The sequence below is a fragment of the Pseudopipra pipra genome, chromosome 6 (assembly GCF_036250125.1).
Source record: "Pseudopipra pipra isolate bDixPip1 chromosome 6, bDixPip1.hap1, whole genome shotgun sequence".
Classification (NCBI taxonomy): Eukaryota; Metazoa; Chordata; class Aves; order Passeriformes; family Pipridae; genus Pseudopipra; species Pseudopipra pipra.
Genome location: NC_087554.1, coordinates 35,431,482 through 35,453,800, shown reverse-complemented (window position 1 = coordinate 35,453,800; position 22,319 = coordinate 35,431,482). Strand labels below are relative to the sequence as shown.

Below are 22,319 nucleotides of genomic sequence, written 5' to 3'. Positions count from 1 at the left end.
ATTTTCTCTTCAATGTCCTAAGAATATTGCTAAAAAGAAAATTAATGTGAAAAATTAATGTTTTATGCACTGAGAGCTTTTTCGCATATCAACCTCATTAAATTCTCATTATTTGCAGATGAAGTGGTTTGAATTATCCCTGTAATTTTTTTCCTGCTTTTCTGTTTCTTCTATTATTCTTATCAGCAACATTTTTGTCATTTTAAGTGTTCAAATTTATATTGAGTATTTAATTATCTTGACAGCTGATAACAACATATGTTAAATAGGAAGTAGGTTGAACTATTTGAATAATTTCCTGAATTGCAATGGGAAAAGAATTAAACAAAACCTTTTAAAATAAACTATGTAAGTAAAATTCCAAAGAGATAAGTATATTGGTTTTCAATCCAGTCACAACAGAATTAAAGTCTGATCTGAAGCCACTGAAATCAATAGGAGCATTTCCACTGAGCTGGCCTTGGATCAAGCTCCTGACGCAGAAAGCAAAAAATCAAAGCTCCGTTGTCTGTATTCATTGCACATGCAAAAATAAAGGAGCTTCATCCTGTACTCAAGTGAAGACAAAGAATCTTGATCTGTAACTTTTGTTCACACAGAACCTTACTAAATCAAATAATGAAATGTTTGGCAAAAAAAAGTTAGAAAATAAAATTTTTAACTTTTTACTCCTAACAGTTCAGAAAACAATTTTCTTAACATACTTTTAAACCATTTTCCACTAACAACAGAATCACTAGCCCCTCTCCTTTATTCCTTTTCAATGTTTATGTTGTGCAATACTAAACGTCAAGGAAGCTACTAAGTTACTACAATAAAACAAGATTATACTACATATACAGAAAATGCAACATATCTGAAATACCAGAAAATAAATACATTTTTAAAAAAATTACGTAAGAAATTCTATGATTGAAATACAGAAACAAAGAAAGTACAAGGGCCTGAGGACCAGGAACAATTTAGCACAATGACACTGGTGCAATGTTTTGATACTCAAATGACATTTGCACATCTTATAGAAATAAGATCTTCCTTCACACTGCATTTTACTATATTAACATTTCCATGGATACCTAAGTTTAAATGTTGAATCTGCAGACAGTTTTAACAACAGATGTTGTCTGTCTTTCTTAGTGTTACAAATCTTATGACCCTACAACATGAGTCCAATTTCTTCACTAAGATCAAATTCTTTAAATACGTAATTTAACATGTCATTTCTGATAGAATTAATTCTAAAATTTCACCTGAAATTTTTAAAATTAGTTATTGCTCCAATGATATACCATTTAAATCTCACTATGTTGTGTACCTGGACACAAAAGTCACAAGAAGAGAATATTGGGAGGAAAGAATTAATTGCTGGAGCTTTTAATTTCCTTTTTCCTTCCAGAACACATTTTATCTTCAAAGACCACAAAAATGATGATGTACAGTCCTAAACAGGATTTCCTAACATGATTCAGAAAGATATTATTCTATGTTCACAAACCGGACTGAAGGCTGGTGGGACTAAATTCTCTAGTTTTCCTCTTTGGTCCATAAGAGTAGAGAAGTGACTTTGGTAGCATTTTAAGACCTGCCTAGGCCAATGAGTCCAGGCCTATCTCTATTAAAAATGCTCCAAAGAAATTTCCTCCTGATGAATATGGATTCATTCATAATGAATCCTACTCTTTCTTCTTTCTTTCTCAGTTTAGGGGGAAAAAAGGTAAGGGTGTAATTCAGATTGCAGGGAGAATTTCCAAGGTACTAAGTCTTCGGAACTGTGTCACTATTGGATGAGAGACTCATGGCCTATTTTAAAGCTGATGGGTCAATTTTTAAGTCAAGTTAATTCATTCTGCTACAGAATAATAGATGTGTGACCATAAATTTTCTTCTTCTTTACACTTGAGTGATGAAACTTCATTGAAATGCATATGAAAAAAAAAGTCTAAATTTTGCAGCAAAGCAAATTAAAGAACATACAGTATGTCAAAGACATTTTTGCAGTTCTAAAAATTACTGTGAAACACTTTCTAGATTTCCCACAGGAATCACATCTTAAAGATGCAGATGGAAAATCTTCAGAACTGGAAATATTAATTTATAAAAAAGAAGTTTCCATGATTAAGTTTTTGTATTTTACTCTAACAACAATTGTCTTAAAAAAGCTTTAGCCTTCCACTCACTGTATTTTAGCCACTGGTTCCACAACTGATCATTAACCCTACCTGGAATATTGCAGTTAGTAAAGACTATAGATAACCACTGGGTTATATAGTTTAGTGGTTTAGGAGTTACACTGGTAGTGCTGGGTTGATGGTTGGACCTGATGATCTTGAAGGTCTCTTCCAACCTTGATGATTCTCTGATTCTATGATCTTCTTTCTTAGCCCCATGATTTAGTTTAATAATCCTTTATTTTGATAATTTATTTGACAAACTGTTGCAATGACATTGAGAATTATAGCTTTGGAGAAGAACTGTGTTGCAAAAACAATAAAACTCCTTTTTGCTAATGTCCACCATTACAAAAACAACAGAAATACATAGACAGAAAATAGTTAAGATAAAATCTACCCGTATACACAAAAAAGTGTTTTCTAAATCAAGCATGTGTCCACTATGTTTGATAGTTCTTTAAATACAGATATCAATAATGTAACATTCTGCACTGCCCTGTAAAGTTTGTTAAGGGCTAACGCATCCAGGCCTACTTGGAGGCTGCCTAATCTGCCCTACAAGTTTTCATACCTCCTCTGGAAATTTATAAATTTATAAATCCTTCTTGGAAGTGTTTGGTTAGACTTTGGAGTTGGTTAGACTTTGGAGTCAGTTAGATTTTTGAAGTTATTTAGTCAGAATTTGGACTTAAACATGGGAGCCAAACATTTTTACAGGCTGTAATTAACACACTTGTGACACAGCATATATAAATTGCTTCCTATAATATTTAAGGGCTATCTCTCCTGTCCACCACATTAATGAAAGTGGATGTTACAAAGTGCAGGAACATATAAATAACAGTCAAGTTTAAAATCCAACCAATATTTATTTATATTGTATTTTCTAAAAATACATTTCTTAAGTAGCATGAAAATGTGCTGATTAAGCCATTTCAATTGTATCTGAACATCCCAAAGTTACAACTAAAATCATTGGAGTTCTTAACTACTAAGACCAGCTGAAATTTGTGACACTTCTTTTGTCAGAGAGGATAACATGGCTGAAATAAATTTATTGGTGGTAATTCATCACTGTATACAGAGAGTCAAACATAGATAAGCTGCTGTATTTAAGTTGATTAGAAGATTTTTCTCTGTGGTTCTAATGCAAATATTGTGCTTTAGTCCTAGCTATGGAAAGAGTTTTACTCACTTGTAACTTCTAACTAAAACAGACACTTGACAGTTCTAACAAGGTCTTCTAAAGTACTTCACTGGGATTCAGAAAAAATATGCTAGTTAAAAAGGAGATGACTTACAAAGTGTAGTAATTTTAAGATTAAGGTGCTAATGCAGCGTATGTTATCCTGAAAGATGTGACGCAAACCAGTAGACTTCATTGTAGACACAGTAAGCTCTGGCACCACACCAAGAGCTACAAAATCAGTTGGAAGAAACCTCTAGAGATCTTGGCCATTCCTGTATACATGCTTGACCACACAGAACATAAAGAAAGGTTTTTCTTATGTTTAAATGGAATATACTGTGTTTCAGTTTCTGTTCACTGCCCTTGTCCTTTCCTTGGACAGTAGAGAGCCAGGCTTTTATAATTGCTGATAAGACTTCTCCCAAGCCCAAATAAGCAATACTTTATTCACATGAAAAAAAAGACAAAACACTATAAGGAGCTAGAACTGGGGGGAAAAGGAGCTATATCTATAGCAAATCTGACAAAATTTATCTAAAAGAAAATTTTGGTGAGATGAATAGGGGACAGATATAAATCACAGTTCAAAGCTATGGCTCTAAAATAGAACAGTATAAACCCAAAAGAATATAGTATTTACATTTATTAGAGGCTTACTCTATTTTTTATACATAATATAAATGCTGTTTTATCCTACAGAATATGTCAAAAAAACATTTTGTTTCTGACTTCATGTTGACTGTTAGACTATAAAATCAACAATATGTCGTTGATGCATTTTTATTTGATTTTAGCTGTAAACATGACACCACACACTAATAGTTTTTGAAATCTAAGGAAAATGCCAAGATTAAAGATATGCATGTTAAAACATTGTAATGTCTAAGGACAGTAGAAATTTAAAGTGGGAAATTTTTAAGACTCTGACACATAGATCTCAGTTTTTTCCATCCCATCACTCGAACTTGCATTATTAGTCAAGTGTTGGTGGTGCCTGAGGATATGGTAACATTGATTCACTTGCCCCTTGCCTCTGAGGCCCAGGATGGCTGTGAGTATTGCATTTGTTGTTAATACCACCTTGATTTGACCTTGCTGTTAGACAGTAGAATTGTCAATATGTTCCTAAATAACCTGACCCAAGCTTTCAAAGTGTTATCCAAATCTCTGTTAGGAAAGTGGAACTGTTGGTGCTGAAGGAAGGTCACCAAACACTACAACATCAGGTATAAAGCAAGGTAGCAGTGAATATGCCCATGCCAACAAATTATTTTATCCCTTCTTGACTGCAGTGGAACTCATGTGTTCCTGTATTCTCCACAGGTTTTTCAGAGAAGCCCATAGACTGAAGGATATCGAATCAACAGCATGCCCACTAACAGTGCTGAGAGAAGAGACAAAATCTTTCAGAAATATTAGGAAACAGAAATTAGAAATTGAGAGGTTTTATAGTAGAGATTATGCTCTCAGTGTGGCACTCTCTTAATTGATATCCAGGTTTAGGATAGCTTTTCAGATTTATTCATAAAATTGAAATAAAATATGTTCCTCATGCCTTAGTAGTTCCTCATGCCTACGACTACTTTTCTAATATCACATTTTTGCAATGTTAAATATTGGAATGTCTCGATTTAATACTTCATATATTGTATACATTTATCTGTGGTGCTTTCAATAAAAATAGTTTTAATTAGAGATTTATATCTGTAAATAAAGAGCATAGACAACCATAAGTATATAATTGCACATTTCCATGGAGCATTGTCACATTGGGTGGACGGAATTACATAGTCTTCTAATTCTCTGGTCTAAAACAGAGTGAAACCCTGGAATTACTCTATCTGGACCCTATTAAGCAGAGCTTGTTTGGTTGACTTTTTTTCTTTTATTCCTTACACTACGCTTCAAACCTGTTTCTAAAAAAATAGTTTTCAATATCAGCTCTATACAGAAAGCTGAGAAAACACCCAAATTAGGAGGGAAAAACACACTAACAGACTGATTTCCATTCTCTCTCTCTTTTTATTTTTAATTGTTATTTTCTCATTGTTAATTTGAAATTTAAGATCACCTTGTTGAAGGTCTCCTCCTGAACTTGGTTTAGATTTTGAAGCAACTCAGAAATGGGTTTATGACAGTCTTTAGTCCTGGCTATATTTTTCTTTCCTCTCATTTTTAACCAGAATATGTTTTATAATTTTCTTGTTAAACAAGAGAAATCAGAGAACTCTAACAGCTGTAGCTTTTATGTCATATTCCTGTAACATCTAGCGTCAGTACAGAGGAGTAGTGCAAATATACTATTTTTAACTCTGTGTACAGTATATGAACAGAACTTGATTAAATGGAATTAGGGATGCATGCATTCAAACTGATAGGGTCCAGATGCAAGGACTTGGAGCTCTTCCTGGCCTCTACTACGATTATTCTTGTCTACAACTACCAGTTTAACTTTCTGCTGCTGTGCTGTATTTCTATTCATGTTGGAACTTCACTCCTTGTTGTAAGCATTCTTCATTTTAACTAGTGACCTTCTGTAAGAAAACTTTTACCAAAGATTGCTTTTAAAATAAAGTTTATTTTTTTAAAAAAGGCCAAATCATAAAATCTGATTTGCCTCTTCTAGCCTCAACTTGTCAGTATGCTCTAAAATTTTTAATAAAATGTAGAAGATTTCTGGTGTTCAGGTTGTTTTTCTCTAGCATGTTGTATGTACCTACTTACATCATTCTACAATCCTCTTAAGATATCATTTTAAGCAATTCTGTTGTATTGCATGGTTTAATGGACTGTTCTCCCCAGGATCTACATTTTCTTTAAGCTATATTTGTCACTTTCTAGTTTTCCAATATAGATTACAATGAGACATTATGCCATTTTGTGACCTGTAAATCAACTTCATTTTTTCATTTTACGTAGAAAGCTTTAATGTGTACTGTTGGGTCCTGGTGCTATCTCCCTCTCTGTCTTTCTGAACTGTCCTCTTAATGTTTTCTGTTTGAATAAAAAGGTAATACATTCCCTACACAGCTCTGGAATTAAAACAACAGATGCTGGAATACATGGTGTATATACTTGGTGAGCAGACTTGCTCCTAGAAGACCTAATTAATCATCAATCAATATATATTACTCACTAATCTTATTTGGTATAATTTTGCTTTAAAGTTAAGAAAAGGTGACAATGTTGTAGATGGTGTTTGAGAAAAATCACAGCATTTTATTTAATGAGAGGTGAGGCACTTTCATGAAGAAAAAATACTCTTGTATGTGTTTGGGAAATGAACCAGATTAAAAAAATATATATTATTATGATTTTTAGTGATTCATATCCTTCTTTATAACAAGAATTAAATAAGTAATAGGTAACATAATATGATCAATAGACAAATAAAAATAAAAATTTTGACCCTTTTTGTTTCACCACAGGTTTATGATGAATAGGTATTGTACTTTTTTTCATTTCTCTATAAACTTTTTATAGTCAAAACCACACTATTTCCATAATCCTGAGCACATCGTTGCAAATATTATGCTAGCCTCCTTGATTGAGACAGCAATATTTCATTTACAAATCTGTACCAAATAATGGAGTCACAAATCTTTATCTTTTATTTTATTATTGTGTTGCCCAAGGTTTTGGTATTTAGTCTCAGGGTCACACTGATACTCACAGACGACTCAAAGCCCTTTCTAAATTTTCTATATTGCAGAAGTCCTTAGAATCAAACGCAACTTTAAGTTGTGTCTGCCCACTTCCATTTGTAATTACTCTTTGTAGATTTAATGCATATTTGTTTCAGTGGTTGTCTACTGTCAAAAAAAACATACAGTTAAGTAGCCTTATGGACTCTGATGTGTCAAATAAAAATAAAAATATAGATGTAGTGCCTCATGGCAACTGAAAAGCAGTAAAGTGCTTTTTAAGTTCTAAAATCTAAAATTACATACATGACTTAGAGAAAACATTTTGAATATGAACCACTTGTCATGTATTCATGTGACATTTTCTATTAAAGATGACACTTTCATTATTTTTTATTTTAACTGAGTGGTGATCTTCAGTTTAAGTACTGTGTCTCTGATTATAATGGATGGTCTTGCTTTAAATGAAAATTTGCTCCTGTCATAGAGAAATCTATTATTATTACATTCTATTGAAATAATTTATTAACATCAAGAATATTAAATGAAAACACAGTGAGTATGGGAAACTTCTTTTTTTGTGCTAGTTTATGTTATTTCTTCAGTTGTTTGGAAGTGTTGATAGCTATGCTGGAAAATACTTGTCTGCTCAAAACTTCCAGATAAAAGAAATAAGAAACTATTTTATATCCACGTAAAGGTTTCACTAAGACTTCTTTCAGTCTCATTTTATTTTGGATTACTATTGACTTCTTAGAAATTAAAATTAGATGTTCCAAATTATGAACAAATGAAGCACTCCTCAGACACTACACCTACCTAAAACTCAGCAAAGATTTACTGTACAATAATTTTATGATCAATTTTCTATGTATTATATTAGACAAACCCTACTCTACAAATTCATTGGTTTCATATTACAGTTCTCCTACTGGAAATAAACTGATAAATCCAGCCTTCTGGTCAGTGTCTTCCTGAGATTTATTGTTAGGCTGCTATCAGGTCCCTTCCAAGCCACTTCTTTTCCTTCTAAGCAACCCCAGTTCCCTCTGCACCTCCTCACAGGGCATGTGCTCCACACCCCAATTATCTTGGTGGTTCTGTGGAGTTTACCAGTGTTTTGCCTGTAAATCATACTCAAGTTTTCTTGTAAACTGAGACCCAAACTGCACATAGTACCTAAGTCTGGGCTAAGGAATGCCATGTACAGGGCAGATAATAACTTTTCCCAAAATACTGGTTCTACCTCAGCGAATACAGCCTCAGATACTGAGGACCTTCTCTGCTGCCAGGAAACTATGTTGGTTCATGTTTAGGTCACTTTCTTCCTGAGAGCCCCAAGGTCTTTGCCATGGAGTTGTGCCCCAGCTAGTCAGTCTCCTGCCTGCATTGTCTCAAGGAGGCCTTCCTTCCCAGGTGCAGGATTCTGCATTTGTCTTTGTTAAATTTCTTAAACTTCCTATTAGTCCATTTCTCCACCCTCATGAGGTCCCTCTCAACAGAAGCCCTGCCCTGGTCCACTCCCTACACCTCTCCCCAGGTTTGGTGTCTCTTGCAAAATTAATGAGTGTAATTTCATGATACTCCAAGTGTTGATGGATTAAAATTTAAATAAGAGATGTTTCTTTTTTAAAGAGGAGTTTCTATTGTAGATAGACAAAAGGGACAATTTTTTCATTTCTCCTTTTTTCATACATGAGCAAACTGTATTGTGGATGCATTAGCCCATCCTGCAAATGTTCCATCAGCTGTTCTTTTGTTCATGACGCATCCTCAAATGTTGTTACGGGCCTATAAAAGCTACAAATATAGTTTGGTTTTCTGACACTTCTACACAGAACTGGGGACACTGGTTGATAAACTAAACTCTTCTAAAAAAAAAGTTTTCTATTGATTGAAAACAGGCAAGTAAAAAGAAAAGCTATTCATACTCTTATTTAAGAACTATATTATTCTGCAGAATCAAATCACTCCAGCAGAAGTGTCTCATACAGGAATCTACTCCAAAATGAAAGGTCGTGGGAAGCTTATAAAGAACTCTAGTGTTCTACTTTTTCAAAGAAACAGTATTTTATACTTATTTCCAAATATCTGTAAAATAGTAGACTTGAAAAATGAGAAGACTGAATATAACAATTTTTAGATCGGTATTTAGACTTAATTTCTATGCTGTCCCTGCTGAATTGTGCAAGGAAAATGAGCCGAAAAAAATAATTAAAATTAATGTAAATTAGAAGGAACTCTACAGAAATCTAGTTATGACAATGTTCAGAAAATAAGTGTTCACAAGTCTAATTTCTTACAGGCATAAATTATTGCATCTGGTGGGTTATGCTCAGAATTCAGTGCAAAACAGAACCACGCCTAAAAATGTTCAGCAATAATAACAAAGAGAAAAGCTCTTTGCAATTATTAAATGGTATAAATGTTTTATATGTATCAAACCTATCATGTTGATTTCAAAGCAAAGAAAGAAATGTAACAAAATATCTCAAAGCAAAATCATAACATGACAATTGGCAGATCTTGGTATCAAGTTACACAACAGAGGAAGAAAATATCTCATTATGCAGCCACTTCTATACAGAAAATATTTATTGTCTCTGAATATATCTACATGAAAAAAACATTATCTACAGAGTTCCCTGCAGAAATAAGAACTTGAGAAAAGTAAAAACATTACAAATAAAAGATTTGTCCTTCAGCAGTCAATTTGAAAATTCCAGGAAGACTGAGCCGAGTTTAAATAATAATCTAATGAAACTTCTCCATTTTTTTAAAGAAAAAATGAAGTGTTTTTTTTCTGTAGACAAGCACTGGAATCATAGTGTATTTGTTAAATTTATCTTCTGATTTTAGCAGGAGTTGGAGGAGGTAGAAACCAGTGACATTATTTTATTTTTTAAAAAAGAGAACTTTCTACTACTCTATAAAAGTCAGGAAATAAAGTGCATCTGTATTCACTATATGCCATAAATTTCATTCTCTTATCTTAATCTAGGTTCATTTTTTAGCATGAATAAAAGAAAATGGAAGAATTGGTGTGGAACATCTGCTCTCCTGAATTAGGAAAGATACCAGGTTGAGGAATCTGGAATCCTTAAAAAATTTTTGACTTAGACACCAGATAGAATCAAACAAGTTTTAAATTCAGTTATCCTCATTCTTTCCCAGTTCCTAACACCCTCGTCAGTTTACAGGTTCATATTATCCTAATCTTCCAATGTCTCCTATTTTCTTACCAAGAAGCAAACTCATTATTTTTTCCTTTCTTTTTTACCAACTTTATCCAATGTTACAGTAAATGCTAGTTGGATAGAGGCCAACAGCCTAGTTTGGATATCCTCAAAGTATTCTTTTGTCTCAATTTAACGAGACAGAACTGTTTGCTAAGGAGGGTGAGTTATGAGGAAGACCAAGCTTCCCCCTCTAAGCAATTGTAAATCCAAAATTAAGAGGGTCCAGTGGAAGAAATGTGAAGAAAGAAAAAGAAAGCAGACCTTTATTAAAGCATATATGTGTATAGGTAGCACACCAAAAGAACAAAAAACAAACTACAATCCTGCACCCAAATTCCCACCCAAAGAAAAAGTCTTTTGCCTTTCGGCACAATTCTAACCACGACCAGCAGGGGGCGCTGTTGGGTCCCTGGTGGAGCAGAGCCTGCAGTTGCTCGGTGGTGGCCAGCAGGGGGCGCTGTTGGGCTCTGGGGTCGCCGCGTGGGGGCCCCGGTGGGCGGGAGAAGCCGAAGGGAGATTCCCTCACACGCCGAGAGGGGAAGGAGAAAAGGGGAAAGGGGGACTCACGTTGTCGGCGGCTGGCTGTGGCTGGGATTCCCCCACGCTTCATAGATGGGTACAAGCTGCTGCCAATACCGGAACGGAGGAGTTTCTCAGAAGTTTCTCCGCAGATGGCCCTGGCTTCTCTGATGAAATCCGAGGCAGACCAGACAGTGGGCAGGGCTGGGGCTGAGGGAAACGGAGGCGGACCGGGGCCAAGGCAACCAGGCAACTTGGCCAAAAACAAAGATGAAAACCTGGAGCTTTTTTCTGTCCACGCAATCCCTCCCTGAGTCCCGGACAAGAGCAAAAAAAAAGAAGCAGTTTTGTCAGGAGCAAAATTCACCTCCCCCCCACTGTCTTCTGAGACAATTAGCTTGGAATGTGGGGCTACCCGCTACCTCCCTCTCCCTCCCTCTGCCTCATTCAACACTTTTCTTTCACACTGGGACAGGGAAAAAATTCCCAGCCAGGTCATTTCTTTAAAACAAGCAAACCTGTAACACCTTTCCTTGTGTTTTTTGTTTCTGTAATCCCTAGACCATAACTTGATTTTGACTATGTGTGATTAATAAAAAAAATACTTATTTTTCTGGCACATGCTCAGCTTTATCCTAAATCAGGATCTGCTAACATTTCATGTATAATGCCATATCCATCAACCTGAAGATGGTTTTGAGCTTGAATACTTCGAATTAATTTTTTATTTTAGCTGCCAATCAAAGTCCTTTTCTGTTGAGAAGTCTATTTCTTACGTATGTCATCAGGGAAAAGGAAGTTTCCCTAGAACCTCGCCAGGGACTAAAGTTTTTGAGATTCAAATATTCAGATTGTAAAGTCATGTAGAAAGACTGAATATGTTATGACAGGTTGTAAAGGACAATAAAAAAAGAATGCCATGCTATGAGTTTTAATCATTAATAATAAATCCTAGAGGCCTACGTGCCATCCCAGATGAACAGGATTGTATGGACTAATATCAATGAAATTACATTCCTCAAACCTTTTTGGCTACGGTATATACCTTTTCTGTCTCATTCTAAATTTTTACCTTCCATATTAACAATTTTATATTTGAAATGTACAATGCTAGACAATTCTTCAAAATAAGAGGTGAAAGTTGAAAGAGAAGAATCAACAGAAGGGCAAAGCATTGTTTTACCTTACATTGGAATGACAGGCAAAATGGGTCTTTAATTACATGAGTTTCATTCTTAATCTTTTACATGTAGCTAGTTTGTAGCTTTTTCAATGCATATATACTTGAGGAAAAAAAATCTTGAACTTGAAAACCAGATGGGATACTGAATTTTGGTACCCTTGGTGGGAAAAGCACTCTTAGAATTTTGAGTATTAAAGGAAATGTCAGCTAATTCAACCTAAAATAAAAAGCCTTTAGCATCAGCCTGTAGAAAATTATAGCGGTATTGTGGTCAATAAAAATAAATATATTATTCCTCAAGCTCCTGTGCTGGACATTACTATTTATGACATCAAACATTTTTCAAGGTTGATAATGAACTATATTAGAAGAAAGGTACAAAGTAAGAGTAGCTCTGCAAAGTTTCTCCCATAATCTTTTCCATAGAAATTCTCTTGAGAAAAAGAAAATTAAATCACTCAGAAAGTAAAACCTGAGTAACGTACAATAATAAATGACAGCATCATTTGGCAAGTACATGAAGTGCCAAATTTCTGGTTCCTTTGCTATCTGAGTTTGACAATGAATGTGGTCATGCTGTATTTTTCCCAACAGAGGTAAACTAGTTGACCTAAACTCAGCCAAAGTAGTTCTTACACCAGCAACTTTGCCTTATGGAAATAGCACTGGTGATTGCTACTAGAGAAATGAAGGGAAATTCTCTTTGTTTAGGCAAGTCACAACTTGCTCGTAGCCCCTTCAATCTCATTTCAAGTTAAAGTTTACATTCTTTACTGCAATGCAGTGTAGAGGTAGATGCCACTGTCACTGAAACTGTGCCAGCTTGAGTGTTGGAGCAGTTGAGTTGCTGTACGCTCCACGGCACTTAATTGACTCTTCTGAAAAGCAAAATTGTTCATCCAAAGCTTCCCCCCACTGCAGTTGTACTGTTCCTGGCACTTGCTGGTTAATTTCTATATCAATTCAGAATTTCTCTGGATCTCTGCATTCAGGAGAAACACACTCTGCCCAGATTTACACAGGTTCTCAGGCTTCCTGAAAATCTACACTCCGTTATTTCAAAATATGTTTCAAAATAATCTGCTGTATGTATGCCACATAAGATTTTTCTTTGGAAAAAAAGAATAAGACAGGAAAAAAAACCGTTTAAAAATATAAACTGTACTGATTAAAAAAAAAACCCAACAAAAACAAACAAACAAAAAAAAAACCAAAACACCAAACAAGCAAACAGCTCTCAATATTATTAACTAGCCTTTGGAATTCTCCTGTTTGGAATTTTTAATTTCTACACCTTATGTATTATCACTCAGAACCTTTTCCCCCTTCATGAAATACAGACACATAATTCATCTGCTATCTATATTAACCTTTAGAAGCAAACAAACTTACCTAAGCAAATGACAAAATGGAGTGAAGCAATGGCACCTTATCTTAATGGAATGGAGATTATTTGGAGTATCTTCTTTACTTTGCTTATTCTGTTTCTACATCAGAACACACTGATTTAAATTGTCAATAGATAAGATCCTGGATTCTGTTAATTTAATCAAAAAGAGTTTTCAGTGTAGGTGAGAAACAATAGTATTTATTGAGCACACTGTCTATACAGGCATTTCCTGGCTGTGGTCCAGTTCAACAGGCCTTGAGTGTCTCAACATAAAATATATTCAAATCAAAACAGAAGTAGGTATTAAAAAATTTGGGGTTTATGATACCTTGTAACTTCATAGTCCTACTATTTCTTCAGTAATGTTATTACCATTTGTTTTTGCAACCTGACAATTCATCTTATCGCACAGTAGTGATATAAAGTTTCTATTTAAATATTAGTATACTTGAGTTATTGTGAGAGTTCAGGCTTCTCCTTGGATACATGAGTCTGCATTGACACTTACCTTTTATAATCTGCTACTGCATTTGAAGTCACATGCATAAGATACGCAGTGCAGTGTGCTTGTACCTTCAAAGCCAAGAACAGGTTCTCAGAGTATACCCGTATTTCGAAGAGATTGTCAGGAGCTTGTTAAGGCAAGGCAAGACTGGACAGGAGTGGCAAATGTGGATTCTTAAACTCTTTCCCCTTTTTCATGTGTCTTTCTCCATTCATTTTCAGCAATTGAAAAGAGCAGGTTCTTTTATTTTAGAAATTATTAAAACTGTTATAATGTTTTCCAACATTCAAAAACTAGTTGCCACACTACTTTGCTTTATAAAGAACATGCTGCTGACTCACTCACAGTACATATTAAGTTCAGGTTAACTGAAAATAGACCCCATTTTATTCTGAATGCTGCAATGGTGCATCATCAGGTGCCAGCAGCTGGCACACAGCTATATGATTTCATTTTTCTTTGCTTAGGAATGTAAGTTGAGGTGAGTGAAGTTTCTAATTCATGCAGAAAGAAAAAAAAAGAAGAAAATAATTGCTTTCAGAGAGACACTGAATTACATTTGTGGTATTGTACAAGGGTAAAGAAAAAAAGAAACCTCACTTAGCAGCAAGAATCAGGAATAGTATTTTTACCAAGTAACAGATGTTAGTCCTGTGTTTAGTACTTTCCCGGAAGATACTAAAGTGCATTATTGGTACGTGTGGGAAAAAAAAAAAATCAGAATAGAAAATTCATATACAAAGTCATACTTTCTTTGTAAAGAAAGTCCTTCTGTGGGCCAGACTTTCACACTAAAATATGGCTTCATTGTAGAGGATTGGACTGTAATGTCCATTTCCCCTTCCTGGATGACATATTCAGGAAGCAATAATCTAAGTTAGCTGTAGTCCTCGAGGATTCAAAGAGTAGTAGTAATCGGCTCTAATATTTATATCAATGATTTGAAATGAGATTCAATGATTCACCCTACCTCTTTATCTGAGCTAGATAAAACCACTGGTCCCATTTCCAGTGTACCAACTCATGTAACTGGAACAGCTTTATAAAGAGCATGTTTTCCTTCCTGTCACCTCAGTTAGCTCGAAGAAGTTGAAAGAAAAACTTGTTCTGAATAAAGAGTAGAAATTTTGGTAATTGTTGTCAATATCTTGTTAGATTCACAAGTTAGTGGAAGTAGAAATATGTTGGTCATCCTCAGTTATTTAGCAAGCCACAACTTTATATAAATGTTCATATTTAATAAATATATATTTTATTTGACATAAATAATATATATAATATAGAATAAATAAATACGTTTTATTGCTTTTATATTTTAAAATTCATAGGAAAAGTTGGATGAGTTTAAGACATTGTCATAGGATGTCAGTAACTTATTGTTAAAAAAACACATATAGACAGAGATGCCAAACACCTACTGAAAGTAAATGCTCATGAACACTGAAAAACATTGTTCCTAAGAAAGTATTCTACTGCTGGGACTTCATTTCTGTTGTATCAAATGATGCATGTAGATTTAATAACTTTCTTTAGAGAATCTTCATTCAGTAGAAATAAATTACTTAATGTAATAGTGTGAAAAAGCAGCACTGAGTCTGGTTAGGGGAATGATCTTCTTGTAACATTCAGCCAGTCAGAGAACAACCTCATAAAAAAGGATATGTCATTGCTGCTCAAAGAATCCCTGTTCCCTGTAAGTAAAATGAAGTTTCTGTGTGAATCAAAAGCTAGTTTAGATTTTGTTTTTATCCACTTTAAATATGAACAGTGCTCATTGCACATGGCTCCTATACTGAAATTTCATTCCAGCATCAATACCTCATAGATTCTGACTTGTAGATCATCCACATGTGTAGTTGTTCCATGCATAAAAGACTCCAGACCACACAAATCATGTACAATCCATGAATTGTTGAAACTGTGTTAAACTCAAAATATTAGCTTCAAACCTTTTTGAATTTACATTTTAGTTCCTTTTTTTTATTCATTACCTAACTTAAACTAATTTTAAAAATAATTTCATGTAAATTTTGCAGAAAGTGAAAAGACAAATATTTATATGGAGGCCAGGTATTGAAATATGAAATTAAACCAACCTGGGGCAATCACATTCATCTAGTTGATTAGATGGTTGTTTGATTTTACTTGATTTAAAAATTACCTATATGATACTTCAGTATCTGAGAAAATAATGTTTCCATAAAAAAAAAAAGAAAGCAAAACCAACATGACACAGAAATGGAACAACAGGACATCCACTTTTCAAAAGAGTCACAAAATTGTTTCTATTTTGTATGGTTTAGAGTAAACTTGGATTTTTTGGGGGCCTAAACATGTTTTACTCTTGGCTCTGATAACACTTCTGTATGGGTTCCCTTCTTCTGTCCCTCTACTAACAGAGAGCTGTTGCAATGGATGAAATGAGCACAGACCAGAAGGAAAATACTTCTTATTAATGACAGTTATTGAAAATGCAGGTGTCTGGTTTGGATAGAGATGAGAAACTACTGAAAGGGAAAGGGGAAGGAAAAATTTCCTGTATGTTTACAATTGAAAGTTTGACAGCATTATGACTATGGTAATTTTTATTCTTCAAAGTCTAAGTGGCAACAGTATGAGCCAAAACAAAAAATTAGGTTTTGATAAGATGAACTGGAAATTGAAAAATTATGCTATTTTCATCAGTTACTTAAACGAGAGTTGAAAATCACAAAGTGAAAATCACAAAGCAAAAATCACTAAGCTCCAGCATAAGCTTTGATCTTTGCCTTGGAATAAGGCTTTATCACTGCTGCTAGAGCTGAGGCAACTCTACAAAGACATCAGTGAACTAACAGAAAAATCTTTTAATTCATTCTCCTACAATACAGTGTGTATTTTCTTTGCATTTTTGGGGAGACGGCAGGCAACCACTTTCCCTATTGAGGACTTGACCTGTGGATCCCTCTAGTTTTTTACACCTGTTGACAGAATGAGAAATCAAAGAATTCTAATCTGCTTTTCTTGCCGATATGAAAAGCAGTTTTTCTGCACCAATGATGTTCTTCTTTTGCCTTCTAAGTAATGTCAGGCCTTGACTGAATGAAGACATGTAGGAGCAAAGGACCTTTGCCATCAAGAGCACAGAGATGTCATTATACCTAGGAAACCAAGACAGTGATTTGTCTTAAAGGGTAGGGGAAAGGCTAGAGCAGAAAAGGCTTAGAGAACTTCTTATTTCTTTCCTCATTTTATGTGAAGATTTTTTTTCACATAAAGAAAAATTTTTTGTTTCTCCTCTTTTCCTTAACAAATTGCGTTCCCTCAGGCTCTCTCCCCTGCATCTGCAAGCCTTCTCACCACCACCCAACCCCTACACATAATCCAGTCAACTTTAACTGTGCTTCAGCCAATCACTGCCTCATATTTCTCCCAAGACAGTATCTCTGTTCCCCAGCTCAGACCCTCACGGTAGGTTTTCCTCATAGCATTTCTCAGTTCTTTGGATAGCCTGTGAAAATAATTCATGAAGCTACACAAGACTTAAACTATGACTGAACATTAATACATAAGCCACATTGATTTATGCAAATAGTAAACAATAAGTGGCAGTAGCAGTAGGATACAAATATATTAGGTAATTAATAAGATGAGCAAGAATTATACAAACTGCAAATAACAACAGAATATTCTGTTAGAGTATCTGTGCACATAAAATTTCTCTTATGCTTTTTATATGTGAGAAGGGATATAACATGTTTTTCTTCAATCTCTTTCTAATCTTTCTTCCTTTGAGTGTTTCTTATCCTTCCTTCCTTCCTTCCTTCCCTTCTTTCTTTCTACAGACTTCTGAAACTAGCAAGACTTTATGACTGCACCTGAACTTTGCACAGTACAATACCATAAATTAATATCATAAATCAATTTCTGTGTTCTCTCCATGGATAGCAGGGGAACTCATTGCATTTACAACTTGCTGCAGTGATCATTATGGCAAAAGGAAAAAAAATGGAAGAAGAAAAATATTACATCTGTGACTAGAGCAGGTCTAACAATGGGTATCTCATAATTTATTTAATGTCTTTGGCAATACCTTTTAAAATACAATTTGATATATATCTTTGCAATTTTTCACTGAGATCTCAGTGTTTGAGAACTGTCAGAAAGCTAACAATCACCTCAGTTTCTGGGGAAGTTGTGGAACAAATTCAGCCCAGCAAAATAATCCTAGCCAAGTATATCTGACACCTGGGAGTGAAAAAGGAAGCAAATATGATAGTGACAGAATTCACTGCAGGAAGCAACAGTAACAGTGATTCTGGCTCAAGCCAGAGGTGTTTTACTGTAATTGCTGCTAGATGATCTAACATATACTCTTTTTCTATAATACAGCCTTAGATAAAGCCTGGCTACCAGCTGACTGGTTTTAACACCTGAATGCCAAAAAGTGCAATTTAAGAGGTGACATTGCTGATCTATTTGCAGAACACATCACCTGCCATTTGCAACATTGCTTGGGAAGGGGATCCATTAGATAAAGGCGCTTCAGAACAGAAATAGGGTGCCTTTTTTTCTTCTAGCTGACCTCTTTTCATCTTCTCTTCTTATGTTTCAGTAGGTAATTTTTCCCACTTCTTCCAGGCTTAACGCTATGGCAGTGGTGCTGAATGCTGATGAGGCTCTGCTTAATGCAACTTCGGGCAATGCAGCCTGAGCTTTCTATAGTCATAGAGTATTCACTGCAGCTTTTAAAGAACCTTCAATTAGCAAGCATCTAGACATAAAAGATAATGGAATAAAATACTTAATATGGACTTAAAAAGAGATGCAGTGATGGTACCAAGGCAAAAATTCAAACACGGTATGATCATTCATATACTTGAAGCATATGTACAGTCTGAAATCTATATCTAAGGTTGATGTTTATATTCTTTCAATTGCAAATTTTTTCAGTATCTCTGATCTTACTGTTCTTCTCTTTAAATAATTGTGCTTCATCTATCTTGTGTTTAGTTAGAACCTGTACAGTAATTCTTTATATTTTAGATTTAAGAATTCAGATTGAATTTCCTACTTATCTACCAGTCTCCCAAAGCAAATTTTGTGTTCCAGTGCTGTATAGCTCTCAAAACAATTATATTACCATGCAGACTTTGACTAGCACAAATAATATTTCAATTATAGAAGGGTACTGCCTGCTGAAATAAAAATCAAAATGGGTTGAAAAGTCATTTATTAAATATAGGACATATTGGCAGGAGCATCATTTTGGAAGTCTTTTTCTTTCTTTCTTTCTTTCTTTCTTCCTTCCTTTCTTTTCTTTCTTTCTTTCTTTCTTTCTTTCTTTCTTTCTTTCTTCCTTCCTTCCTTTCTTTCTTTCTTTCTTTCTTTCTTTCTTTCTTTCTTTCTTTCTTTCTTTCTTTCTTTCTTTCTTTCTTTCTTTCTTTCTTTCTTTCTTTCTTTCTTTCTTTCTTTCTTTCTTTCTTTCTTTCTTTCTTTCTTTCTTTCTTTCTTTCTTTCTTTCTTTCTTTCTTTCTTTCTTTCTTTCTTTCTTTCTTTCTTTCTTTCTTTCTTTCTTTCTTTCTTTCTTTCTTTCTTTCTTTCTTTCTTTCTTTCTTTCTTTCTTTCTTTCTTTCTTTCTTTCTTTCTTTCTTTCTTTTCTTTCTTTTCTTTCTTTCTTTCTTTCTTTCTTTCTTTCTTTCTTTCTTTCTTTCTTTCTTTCTTCCTTCTTTCCTTCTTTCCTTCTTTCCTTCTTTCCTTCTTTCCTTCTTTCCTTCTTTCCTTCTTTCCTTCTTTCCTTCTTTCCTTCTTTCCTTCTTTCCTTCTTTCCTTCTTTTTCTTTCTCTTTCTCTGTTTCTTTCTTTCTCTCTTTCTCTCTCTCTTCCTTCCTTTCTTCTTTCCTTCCTTCCTTCCTCCCTTTTCTCCTTCCTCCCTCCCTTCTTTCCTTCCTCCTTCCCTTCTTTCCTTCCTTCCTCCCTTCTCTCCTTCCTTCCCTCCTTCACATTTATAAATATCGATTACTGTAGACAATACTCTTTCAAAATGCAGAATTAATTCTTTATAAATAATATGGAAACAAAATGCAAATCTCCTTTGAAAACTTTCAAATTTAAATGCTCCAAAGTATCCAAATATTTTCACATTGGAATACAAATACAAAGCTAAATTTTGACACTGAAATTCAAATGTCTTGACAATGAAACATATCTTTTCATAAGCAAAGAGGTTCATAGGGAGAACCATTAATAATCCAATAGAGAAATAAACTTTAGCTTACATAAGACAAAATGAATACAGATCAGAAGGGGACATATTCTGTATTACGTACATCACTTTCTAAATTATATTCAGAAATAAATGATGACAAAAAAAGGGGCTGTTCAAGTGCTGCTTCCAAATAAACTTGATCTATAAACTTTCATCTCGATTCAGATCCAGATTTCCCCAAACTCAAAATGGAAAAATATTTCTTCAGTGCTATGTGTAGGTTTAGTTTTCCAGAAGAATCAGAATTTCAGATTTTTTACTTCAATGGTCTCCATGTAAATGTAGACTTATATGAAGACCCCCCAGATGATGCCATTACAGCAGGTGACTCTTCTTTTGATTGAATAGCTCAAAGCCATATACTTCTTGCAGAGACTGCAATCAAGTTTTATCCCCATCTATTTTAGTATGAAGGGATACAGACAAGGAATAATGCAGTGTTCAGAGTTCTGTGCCTCAGCCACACTAGTCCTCTCTGATCATCAGAATGGTGATGGGATTCAGAAAAACTGTTAAAACTGGGATTACACAACTAATTTCAATTAGATTAAAGGAAGATTTAGAAATTAGATCTCCAGGGAAATTTGTTTCTTCAGTCCTGATTATGAAGACTTGTATATATGCTCATCTTTACATGTGCAAGTAAAGAAGCTTTAGTCAACAGAATAATTCACAAAAATGGTATTTTAAACACATGCACCACAGTTATCAGGACAGAAACCTCTGTAAAATTGTGCCAAACAACTCACTCGTTACATAGTTATTACTGCAGGGAAAAAAGACATTCAACTGAATAGATTATTTATGAAAAATAAGATGATGGATAGCTGAGTATTCTGCCTAAATCTATTCTATGGAATAAATCTCCTCTGACTTGTTAATATGGTGACAGCTATGAATCTCATTATTTTAAGTTTTTACCGCTGGACACAAGTTTTATCGCAGTGACTGCCATGAGAATTATTTTTTTCTTAAAAAACAGAGTACTAAAATCAGAAACTCCTACCTTGAGGCGAGCTTGCAGCAGTTCTATCTGGTTTTGGTAGAGTAGCTCTCAATAGCTACTGTGGGTTTAGAGCACCTCTTTGTGGTATATTAGTGAGATGTTACTTATGAAAACAAAATTCATACAAAAATGTATTTCATCTAGTGTATAGAAATATATTAAAAAAGAAAAAAGAAAAATTACCAGAAAAATAGTGTTAATTGTGAAATAACTGATGTTTGTTAGTAATGTGCATCCCTCATGTGGTCTTTTTCTGTAGTTTCTATTGGTCTTCTATACATACATCCTAGCACATGAAAATTTATGTAGACTATGTATTTAATATCTATTGTAAGCATACAATAATTCCATTTTCAGTTTAGAAATAATAATAATAATAGTAATGGATATAATTGTCTTTAAAATAATTACTCCAACTATCTCAAAATCTATGGTGAAGTACATCTATTATGATAAGGATGAAATTTTATCTAAACAATGTTGCTTTAAAATTTTCCTCTGTGCAGCTAAACACTTAAGCAGGGAAACATAAAAGTTACATTTCCTTAAGTTTATTTCTACCACTGACTCATTTCTTCACTAATTGAATCATCTGCACCCTCTTTACTCACAGAGAAAGGCGAAGGCAAGTGAGGATGCTGGGAAGAGGGAGTACACACCTTTCTTTCTCCCAGAGATAATGAATTTCCCAGGGCTTCTCAACTGATTCTGCAGGTCATTTTCAAGGCAGCATAATTCTGGGATTTAGAGGGAAGGTGTTAAGGTAGAGGTGTCTGTTTTGGAGAATACCTCAAGGAGTTATATTTATTTATATTTTATAAAAGCAACAGTTCCTTATGAATCAGTGACACATATGAAAAGTGTTTTATTATGGAAATTAACACTGGAATCAGATGGAGTTCAAGCTTGTATAATTAGTATTTTGACAGTGTGGTTTTTAAAGAGGAATATCCAAAAGTGAATCAATTTCAAATGTTTTCATTAAAATAAATCATAGATTATCTCAGGAAAATAAAAGTCTATTTTAAAGGAATAATGTTTCATTGTGGAAACTAAACTAATTCAGGTAATAGAAAGGAAAAAAGTTCTAGAGTTTAATCACAGTGTATAAGCCCTCACACCTACAGCCAAACTATAGATATAGCATGAAGTATCTTCCTAGAACTGCAGTCAGAAAATTATCACTGGCAATTTTTTTGACAAGACAAAAATTGGAAGGAGAATCAA

The 22,319-nt window shown here is 34.3% G+C and overlaps 1 long non-coding RNA gene across 3 annotated transcripts in view; it reads right to left on the bottom strand.

Annotated features, from left to right (window-relative positions):
• Positions 1 to 14,143, bottom strand: part of LOC135415956 (uncharacterized) — a 153,267-nt gene extending 139,124 nt beyond the window's left edge. For 2 of the 3 annotated variants that reach the window (XR_010431363.1, XR_010431361.1), the window contains exon 1: positions 4,659 to 14,143. This is a non-coding gene — a long non-coding RNA (uncharacterized LOC135415956). The remainder of the gene's footprint in view (positions 1 to 4,658) is intronic. The other variant, XR_010431362.1, reaches the window with a different exon arrangement.
• Positions 14,144 to 22,319: the final 8,176 nt, after the last annotated feature.